Source organism: Amblyomma maculatum, chromosome 6 (genome assembly GCF_055883805.1).
Source record: "Amblyomma maculatum isolate TAMU_Amacu chromosome 6, ASM5588380v1, whole genome shotgun sequence".
Lineage (NCBI taxonomy): Eukaryota > Metazoa > Arthropoda > Arachnida > Ixodida > Ixodidae > Amblyomma > Amblyomma maculatum.
In genome coordinates this window covers 137,765,450-137,776,762 of record NC_139349.1, presented here as the reverse complement: position 1 = coordinate 137,776,762, position 11,313 = coordinate 137,765,450, and positions in this window count along the sequence as shown.

Genomic DNA, 11,313 nt, shown 5'->3' with positions numbered 1-11,313 from the left:
GGTACAAAATCACAACCTGAGGAGGGCTGCGGGCTCCATTATCCCGTCTTACTGCTCATCTAGCATAGTAAGTGGTAGTGTGCCTTTTAAGGTGATTTGCATCTGACATGCCTGTTTTGACGATTCCTCTGTTGTCTTAGAGTCATTTTATCATAAATGCTATTTACAGTTGATTGTAGTATACTTAGACTGTCATACTTATTTGACTGTCGTCAGCTCTGCCAGTGCATTCCTCTGTGTTGACGGCATGCAATTTTGAGACTGCTTGCTCAGTATTAGTGCTTGACGCAAGAAATCTCAAAATGTCCGAAGACGCTTGGGCCAATGCTGGCCAGTCTTATCAAGTTTCCAAAGCAAAATAGTCTGGACAACAGCGCTCACAGTGTACTGTCGGTAAATGCTTAACTCTAGCTTGAGCTCCCTGATTTTGCACTTGTCGACCCCACGCTACCAGTCAGTAGATCTCATCACATCAATTGGCTTCATTCGGTAGCTCTCCCACTTCTTTTTACAAGAAGAATGCAGGAATATCATCTAAGAATCAGTCTTCTTGGTTAGAAAACAAATAGCGAGGAGAAGCTGGATTACAACTTTACGCAGATGGCATATTGCTATATTCATCGACAACATAGATGCTGGCAGGTGCTTCTTGGCAGCTGGCGTGATAGAGACTCGACCCTCCCCCCCCCTTTGTCGTGCAGTCTTCAGTGCTTGCCAGCCCGTTTATATACCGTGAAGGATAGGAAATGGGAAGGTTTCCTTTGAAAACGGGTGCTTGACTAGCGTAACAGCATGAACATGGCAAAAATAGGTATTTTTCAGTTTGAACGTATTCCAAAATTTTCACCACCAGATGCTTATTGGGGTTTTCCAGCTAAAACCGAAAAGTACATGACCTTAGTTCAGCAGTATGCAGATAGCCCAGTTGGTATTTAAACATTTTTGGCATTTTGAAAACAATGTGTCATATTCATACTTCGACGGTAAACGTCTCTTACGCAGGTGGCAGCGTGCATTCCAGAAGTGGCTTCAGACTCTTCTGTCACTGGGAGCTCTACACAGCAGAGGTGCAGATGGCAGAAGTACTGCTGCAGCTTGCAGGCACCAGTCAAGACATGAAGCAAGTGCTAAATGAAAACAGCATGCTGGACGTAGGTGTCCAGGTGGACTCAGAACTATTGCTAAAAACATACTATTGTGTAACTGTTGACCACAGACAGTTCTGTGAACGCTTTCATGGGTGTGCAGTCAAAGAGAACATTAGAGCTGATTGCTCAGGAAGTAGCTGTAATTGACCGTGTGAACACTAGCATGCTCATTCTGGAGCGCATTGTGCTTGTTCTCATTCGACTGAAAACATGCCTGCCATTTGTATGTCTGGCCACATTGTTTGGTGTCAGCATGTCCACAGCTACCAAGAACTTTATTAGCTCTTTGCGGAGCATGGCAGCCATGCTTGAGACAACCGTACCATGGCCTGACAGAGCAGAAGTGCAGAGCAATATACCCCAGCACTTTGCTGCATTTACGGAAGTGTGCATTGTACTGGATTCTACTGAGGTGGAAGTTGAAAAATCCCACTGTGCCTCATTCTGAATTTTGACTTATCTATATTAAAAGGGGACGCACACTGTCAAGGTGCTTGTCGGTGTTTCGCCTGCTGGCCTAATAACTTTCATTAGTAAAGGTTTTGGAAGCAGGGCATCTGACAAGGCCTGCGTAGAGAAATCAGATGGGTTAAATAAGCTTGATAGTTTCAAGGATGACGTAATGGTTGATAAAGGTTTCAACTTGGATGGGATTTGTGGGCAGCTTGGGATTGGTGTTGTACAGCCACCTTTTCTGCGTGATCAAGCTCTGTCCTCAGCAGAGGATTCTGAGAAGGCACTAAAAATTGCACGGGCGTGTGCACGTGGAGCGTGCCATTCAAATAATGAAAGTTTTTAAGGTGCTAAAGGGCCCTGTGCACTGGGAGATGGTTGGGTCACTTGACCAAATACTGATCATAATTGCTGGCATAGTGAACCTTTCATCTCCCATTCTTTCAAATGAAAGATTCTAGAGCTATGAGTCCTCAATGCATTCTTCCATTGAAGTGATGTCAGCCCTGTTTGAAGTCTTGCATTTGTCAAACACACATTTTGCTCTGACTTTATTTCGATCTACTCTCTGCATAATCCATTTCCTAAGCTTCATCTCTCCTCCATGATTGCATCATTCTTTTTTGTGTTTTACCTGCTTGACACCGATTTGACAACACTCCCCCATGTATGCAATGTTTTTTTTCTATTTGCCTGCTTAGGGGTTCTTTGACGTTTAACAAATAGGTGAAAAATAGAAAACCAGGCAGTTAGACGGCTGCGTGAATATTAATGTCTGTACAGCTCACTGAATATATGAAAGCGTATGCTACCACGTGGTAAAACAAAGCTTTTTTTGCTGTTTATGTTCTTGGTGGCGACAAAGTATGCAATGCTGTGAAATATGCTTAGCAATGTCATTACTGAAAGGCTGGAGCTATATTCAGGATTAGAGATACACCAAAATCCAGCTTGCAGCAATCTGATTTTTCATCCAACCTGGGGAAAATCCAAACTAGTCATTTGAGCATGCAGTCATGTCTGATCCAATTACAGGTAACACTGATTATATTCAGTATGACTCCTGCTATTCCATTTCAGCACAACTGGAAACACACGCAACCACTCCTACAGTAGATAGTGGCACTGCTAATGCAGCCTGTTCTAACCCGATGTTCACGGTACACATAGCCTACGGGGCGTATGCACTCTTTGCATGCTGTTCTGTGCAGATTGTTCACTTTGTTTATGTTCTGCAACACACTGGGTGCGCGTGAACATGTCAACATGGTTACAAAACTTGACAAAATAACTTGTTTACTGCATTCACTAAACAAATGCTTTGGGATCGTTATCTTGACAGCAAACTATTGCCATTTACTTGTTGGAAGCACTTCATATTGTCACCTGACGGTTTGAGGTAGTGCTTGAAATACGAAGAAGTTGAAGACTCGCGCGCTTCGGCTAGCTAGGACTGTGGACTCTTGAGCCTGTGTTATTGTGTTACCGTTTCCCGTGAACTTCTGTCTTGACTGTGTGTCTCTGCCCCTTTTGCCGATTCCCATAAATCGCTGTCACCAGTCTTCGTGACAGTTTTGGTGGAGGTGCTGGGTATTTGTCCTCTCAATGTCGCACAACCCTCCGAGAACCAACGACACCGAGCTTTTGCTTGTGGACACGCCGTTTCATTGCGTCAGCCGGAGGAACCTGGGCCTTCCTCCCGAACACGGGCCCTTGGAGTCCACTTCAACAACGAGCCTCCGGCCAGCCACGCAAAGCCTACGTCGGTCATGCAAGGTACTCCTGTTTACCTTCAAAACCCCCGAGTGCCGAAATCGTTCCATGGCACTACGCAAGAAGACGTTGAGGATTGGCTAACCTAGTTCGAATGAGTCGCATCCTTTAATCAGTGGGATGACAACTTAAAGCTACGGAACGCCATTTTCTGCCTGGAAGACAACGTTTTGACATGGTATGAGAACCGAGAAGGCACATTAACATCATGGCCTGAGTTCCGCCGTCTTATCATAGAGGCGTATGTCAGGCTGGATAGGCGAAAACGAGCAGAATTTAAAATCTCGGAAACAGATGCCAAATGAGTCCGTCATGATATATGTTGAGGACATGACGAAAGTATTTCGACGTGTGGATCCCAACATGTCTGAAGACAGAAAGCTGCGCCACCTGAAGCGTGGGGTTAAAGAACAGCTTTTTGCTGGTCTTGTACGTAGCCCACCAACTACAGTTAACTCATTTTTAATAGAGGCGGTCACCATGGAAAGATCCTACTCCAGCGCTCGGCGGTCTACGACAGCCCAATCCTCGCTACGACTGCTGCCGAGCCTCTTACAGCTGCGTTAAGCAATACTGATCACCTCCGATATCTTATTCGTGCAATCATACACGAGTAACTGAAAGGTTTGTGGCACGTTCCAACCTAGGGGAGATTCTCTCGCACATATAATACGTGAAGAGATTCAGCGTAGAGATCCCTGTCTTCGTGACAATATTCATACCTTATTTGTGGCGAGGGAAACCCATCTACGTTGTGTACACCTTGCAGTGTTTCATTGATAAATTAGGCAGCTAGCCTCCCATTAGTCCGCATGAAATGGCTGAAGTACATGATGAATGTTGTTGCTTAGTCATGAAAAGGTGTTGCAGGAACAAAGTGTGTTTATAAAACTGATTGTACTTTTATTTGCAGTGTTGCATGTGCTGTGAGCATGGAGCATGCATATTATCTTTATGCAACACCCAGCTGGTCTGATCCTGCCAGCCTTGGTAATAAAAACCTAAAATATACAAACTGAAGCTTCCTCACAAGTTTATCGATGTACTCATCACAGCGGTGCACATGAATAGTCAGGGGTTCAACTTGTGAGTACACCATAAAGGCAGTTGTCCTCAAGTTGAGCAGGAACATTCCCAGTTGGACTTGAGAATAATAGCAGTGCCTGGGGTTCAAAATGAAATTCTCAATTTTCTTCTTCATATATAGCAGTTTTTTGTCCTCCCCTAGCTCAGAAGCCTTCCTCGTCTTGCCAAGAATGGGGCTTTTAATTTCAAGTAGGATGGCTGGCTCGCCCTTCCTGAATATAACGCCATCTGGGCTATAGCCAAGCCATGGCACACTTGGATGCACAACAAAGCCCATCTTTTCGAAAGTGCTGTTCGATCAACCCGAGTAGGCCTCAATGGCTTTTGCCTCCAAGTCTTTGCCATATTTAGTGGCATTCTTACCCCTGAAGCTCTCAGTCATCATCTTTGAGACTTTCATCTCCCAGGTATTACTTTCCTTGAGAATGAATGTAAAATAAGATTGGCACTTGCTGCCCGTTATTCTTACTTTACGCTCCGGGTGCCAATTTGTGTTGGTTTGGCACCTCGGTTGAGCACTAATCTGCACTGCTTCTTCATGTGACACCACCACATGTTTGTAATAAAATTGCCTTTCAGCCTCTCTTAGGTCTTCTTCAGCAAACTTGTAAATTTTGAGCTTCACTGCACTGCTGAATGCCACATCATGGAATTGCATTTCTGTGTATGGACTTATATTATGTTCCATCATTTGCTGAAATTGGAGCTTTTTCTGGTTGTCTGCCATTGAAGTGCAGCGCCAATGCACTCTGTGGCAGGCCTGCTATCAGTCTGCGCCTTATGCCATCTTGTTCATCACTTGTAAGTCGCAGTCTCGGGACAGCTTGCACATGGCAAAGTTCTTGCAGCTCCCGTGCCTAGTACATGGGAGTCGCCTTGAGCTTGCCCCAGGCTTGCTTGAGGTCTGTGCTGGTTAATGTTTCCAGATTTTGGATACCAACCCTGTTGGCAAAAAAAAACAATTGGTAATAATTGAAAAAGTTCTGAATATATCACCACCAGTTGCTGTGCTAACTTTCACTGCTGTACTGAAATCTGCTAAGAAGCGGTTCGTGGATTAAAAGAAAAGTTTAGGACGACTTTGACTATTTTGTACTATGGTTAGTTTTCAGTAGTCAGCCAATAAAGAGCACCAATGCATCGTCACTTTCAGTACCGACTAGGCCTCATGCTGCTAAAAGTTTTCAATGCTACCATGAGCTAACGTGAGAATCCTATATGAAGCTTCACCTGAACAGCTCGGAATTGACAAATGTCGTAGATGTCATTAGAAATCTGACCACTATTAAGGACACTAAGCTACATGGAAGGATAAAGCAGTCCTCTACTGGATTGTGTTGGCATTTTATGACAGTATAAATGTAGATTTTTTCACTATTTACAAATTAATAGAACACACATGCTTCTGTGCTATGGCACCAGTGCACAATAAGGTGCATCTGTTCGGAGGCTGCTGCCATAGATTACTGATAATATAGCTGCATCCAGAAAACTAAGTATGCAAAAGTGCATTTGACGAAATGGAGCACAATAAAATTTGCCTAATAAGTCATGAGACAGAGGAGTTGGTAGCAGGATATTACCTTGGCATTGGAGCAACACTAGTAATTGCATATAATATGTGTCACATGGCTACTTTCGACCTTCACTGAATACAGCTTTCACTGAGGTTTTCAAAAAGGATTGAAGCCTTCTGTTCTACACAGACGTTTTGAATGGCCAGTGAGAAGTATTGCCATATCTTTTAATGTATTTCTATGCTAACATATGAGATTTTATTGCTTTAATTCATTTTAAGAGCTCAGTGAGAATGAAGGCATCAACACTCACTCTCATATGTGCTTAAAAACTTAGAACTCTAGGAAGGGGCTTCAAGCCAAGCAAACTCGAGCTCACATTTTTTTTTAAATCCGCAGTCATAAGCCACTTAGACGTAGGGACCACATCATCGACATCATTGCATCAGCCAACCTGTTTTCTTTTGACCACACCCTTCATTCTTCGTAGCATTCTTTTTAAGCCTTGAAGAAATAAACATCGCAAATATTTAAGGTATGTCACCACCTTTTTGAATTTTTTTTAAATTTTGACCTTTAAATTTTTATTTAACACTGACCTTATAAAGCATCGTTTTATATGATATTCAAAAGCAAAAAAGAGTTAAAAAATGATGCTAGAATTTGTTACTGACAAAAAATGGTCCAAACATGGCTGGTACGCAAACATTCATAACTAGCCAATGGAGTGCAGAAATTCTAAACTTTTTGGCACAGAGTTAGCCAAATAACCAGGCTGTGCAACTAACTAGGATCTTTGCCATCCGATAATTGGGAATCATGTTATACAAAAAATTCCAAAGAAAACAAACAAATGTGTCATTTTTGTTTGCATTCCTTGGCATAAAACATGATTACATCAAAACTTAATATTCGATTTCATTCATCCTAGTTCATTGCACAGGTTAGTAATAGAGAAACGAGCGTGCAAAGTTTCATTGAAAAATGTTCCTTCAGTTCAAAGGTACAACTGTTTGCACAACAAGAAAGTGCAAGAAATCAAGTTTTGTGAAAAAGACGATTAAAGTTTTTCAATCCTTGTAGAGACGTTAGTAGCGTCATGCACCCCCCTTGCGGAAATTTAAAGAAATATTAAAAAAAAATCAAAGCCTTACAAATTGCCTTTAAAAATCTGTTACATATGAGACTAAAATATAACAGAAAAGTTTCAATATGCGCCGTAGATTATCGTTGAGTGATCAGTTTCTGTTACCAAACCACATCAGTTTCGATTTCGGAACTGTTCATCATCTGTTGGAAAGTTAGCTATAACTTTTGAACTAAATAAGATACGAACATAATTCTTGCTGCAAAACATTCTTGAATGTTTGGGGGCTCTCTAAATCTAAAAAAGAAGAAATGTCATTTTTACAAAAAAATGCCTTTTCAAAGGTGGTGACATACCTTAAAAAAAGGAGCTGGCTTGTACTTGAAAGTTGCCGTGTGACAACCTCGATCTGTACTCAGTTAAATGCAGGTCGAGTTCCATGAGGATCTAAAGTGTTCATGTTGTGCGAGGACTGTTTAATGTTCATGGCTTCTTCCTTTTAAGGGCTTGTATTACCGAGTGTGCCTTGCTGAGTTACAATCAAGTTTGCTGTTACCATGAAGTGCTTGAGGAATGTAACTCTCAATACAAATTACCAAGTGATGGTATTGACATAGAATTGCATGCTTGCATCATGTTGTCATTTGGTGTCATGCTTTCCACGGTACTTGTATGCCTCTGAGAATATCTGATATAATAAAGGTCATGATAAGAAATTGAAATGTTCTTGCCTGTGCGCCAGCAGCAACATTGCTACAAGGTGCTTGCATCCTTGAGAATTTCAAGCCTTGTAGGAGCAGTGACCTTATAAATACAAAGAAGGAATAAAACAAACATGTTTCTCTGCAATGATGACTGCAATTTTCAGGTCTCGCTGTTTGCAAGCGCAGTGACTGTCTAGCTCTCGGCGGACACCTGAATGCGCCGCGACGGAAGAAGAAAAAGAGGCACCATATTATTTTGCCGCACACGGGCATGCTGTGCGTCATTTCGCCGTCATGGCAACGCGCGGCTGTAGCGGTCAGAATTACTACTGGCTTCCTTTAGAAGTAACGCAGGCGCCGCGAGCGTCGTTTTCTAAAATGCCCGCTATAACACAATCAACCCCATCTACTACGCAGACCTGTAGATCGTTTCTCTTCCGACTTGTCGCACTGTCTAGCACTGCTGCTCGAGGAGACACAATTACCACTGTATAACAAGCGCGAAATTCTCACGAGCCGTAGTAACTCTCGACAGAACTGCTAAATACACGTTAATTGTCGGTCGACTGCTGTTTGAAGCTATTCTGACATATATGCCCTGCATCGCTGGAAGTTGCAGATGACAACAATCAGCAACAGTGACACCGAAGAAGTCAAAGTGGTAGCAGCAATTGATGCAGGAATAAGGTCAACGCTGCTGTGTTTGTTTTGTGTGCTGTGCCAGCCTGGACTAACCTTCGTAGACTAACCTTGCCACGTATCATCTTGGTGGAGGTGAATCAAGATACCCGTACGCGCCGATTAGCCCATTTACGCTTCCAAAAGCTGGATTTACGAAGCGGCCGCCACCTACCTGAGGTCGCAACCACGTCTCAAACAGCTATGATGACCTCCGAAGCAGCCCCTACCACCGCGGAAAGATCGGCTCAGCCAGTTCTAACGAAAATTCGCCACCCTCCCATCTTTAATGGCGACGACAATCCAGACGTTGACGATTGGCTTGATGATTATGAGCGCTGCAGCCGGAAGAACCACTGGGACGCCACCATCATGCTCGCTAACATCATCTTTTATTTGGCGGGAACATCTCGAACATGGTTTCAAAACCACGAACAAGAGCTCGTTGCCTGGGATACCTGCAAGCGTAAGCTTAAGGACTTGTTCGGGAAACCAAATGGACGCGCTCTGGCTGCAAAAACGGAACTTTCTTCTCGTGTTCAATCCCCACGGAGTCTTACCTCGCCTAAATTCAGGATGTGCATGCGTTGTGTCTCAAGATTAACACCTCCATGCCGGAAAGTGACTAGGTAAGCATATCCTCAAGGGTATTGCGGATGATGCGTTCCACATCCTATTCTGCATGGATTGCTCTAACGTCGACTCGGTGCTCCAAGTCTGCCGCAAATTCGAGCAGGCTAAACAAAGATGTCTGGTACATCGCTTTGAGCGTCTTCCGAACACGGCGGCTACCTCATCCTGCGATGACCTGGACCCTTTGGACCAACCCTCCCATCCCACGACCTTGACTCCGATCGTCCGCAGAAAACTTGAAGCCCTAACTCCTGCACCACTCTCGTCTCCGCTGCCCGACACCGTTGCCATTATACAGGCCGTTGTCCGTCAGGAACTTGCAAACGTCGGCCTCTCCTCTAGCTCCGTGCCGCCCCCGCCACCATCGCACCCTGTTCCTTTAGTGGCTGCTACAACCACCAGCACAGCCTCCCCACGTCGCTACCTTGGTCACAACCCTGCAGAGTGGCGCACCTCAGATGACAGGCCAATCTGCTTCATTTGCTGTCCAGCCGGCTACACTTCGCGGTGTTGCCGTAGCCGTACTTTCCCCACCCCTCGCTTCTATTACAACGCCGACCGTTGGTATTACTATGGACCTCGACGCTTTGTCGCCCCACCAGAAGAGCCCCGCTCCGCCTATGATCAACCTGCACACTCTCCTCCTCAACCAGATGAACCTCGCACCGAAACCGTCCCAACTGCTCGTCGCTACAGCCGATCTCCATCTCCCCGGGCTCGTCGACCACGTTCACCGGTACCTCATCGCGGCTCCTCCCAATCATACGCCGGTACCTACTCGGGAAACTAGCAAATGCAGCGCCCGGAAGTGACGCTGCATTACCGAACCGGACTGTCAACTCGGAACTGACCCTCGCACCCAGACGTAATCTCATTGCCATTCTTGTGGACGTAGCCTCAGTTTCTGCCCTTATTGACACTGGTACCCACATTTCCGTCCTCAGTTCCTCGCTCCGTCAACGCCTCAACAAAGTCCTCACACCCGCTCCCTCATCTACTGTTCCTGTTGCTGATGGCAACACAGCTACTGTGATTATTATGTGTACTGCGAGAATTACCATTGCCGACCGCCATATCCCTGTGCTATTTACAGTCCTCACCAGTTGCCCTCACGACGTTATATTAGGACTCTACTTTTTAACTGCACATTCCGAGCTCATTGACTGTTCCTCTGGAATACTTCATCTTGACCTCCCACTCTGTCCTGACAAACAGGCCTCTGATACTTCAACGCTCCGTCTCCGCGCCACTACATTTACTTGTCTGCCACCAGAAGCTGCAGTGTATGGGCTCATGTCGTCTTTCCCCTCCGTTCCTGATAGCGACTACGTTGTTTGCCCCATAACCGACGTGACACTGCAGCGTAGAATCGATCTCCCTCATACCATCCTGCACGTAGAAAATAACAACGCTTATATTCCAGTCTTGAACTTCGGCCTTTTTGTGCGCGTTCTTCCTAAAAGCATTACTCTCGCCGAACGGACCCCACTGTCTGACGTCACTGTGGCCGCTCTTTTACCTGACCCTGCTGCTAAAGTGTCGACACGACCTGCACCGTCCCCACCTCCGGAGGCCCGCATATCAGAAATGGTCGCACCTAACTTGCGCCCTGACCGTGCTACAGCACTTACGAGCCTTCTGACTTCGTACAGCGATATTTTAGATTTTGGTGACCGCCCCTTAGGACAAACGTCCCTTGTTACACACCGCTTCGATACCGGTGACGCCAGCCCAATTCACAGAAGACCTTATCGAGTTGCCATTTCTAAACGTCGCGTCATACAAGATGAAGTGGAAAAGATGTTAGCAAAAAACAATATAGAGCCTTCGAGCAATCCCTGGGCGTCGCCTGTGATGCTTGTTAAAAAGAAGGACAATACCTGGAGGTTCTGCGTTGATTACCGACACCTGAACAAAATTATAAAGAAGGACGTTTTCCCGCTCCCCAGGATAGATGATGTCCTCGACTGCTTGCACGGTGCCAGCTATTTCTCTTCCATTGATCTTCTTTCTGGTTATTGGCAGATCGCAGTAGACGAACGAGACCAAGAGAAGACCGCCTTCGTCACTCCTGATGGCCTGTATCAATTCAAGGTGATGCCTTTCAGCTTGTGTAATGCGCCCGCAACCTTCGAGCGCATGATAGACTTTCTCCTGCGCGGCTTGAAATGGACAACGTGTTCATGCTATCTCGATAACGTCATTATATTTTCTTCTACATTCGAGAGCCATCT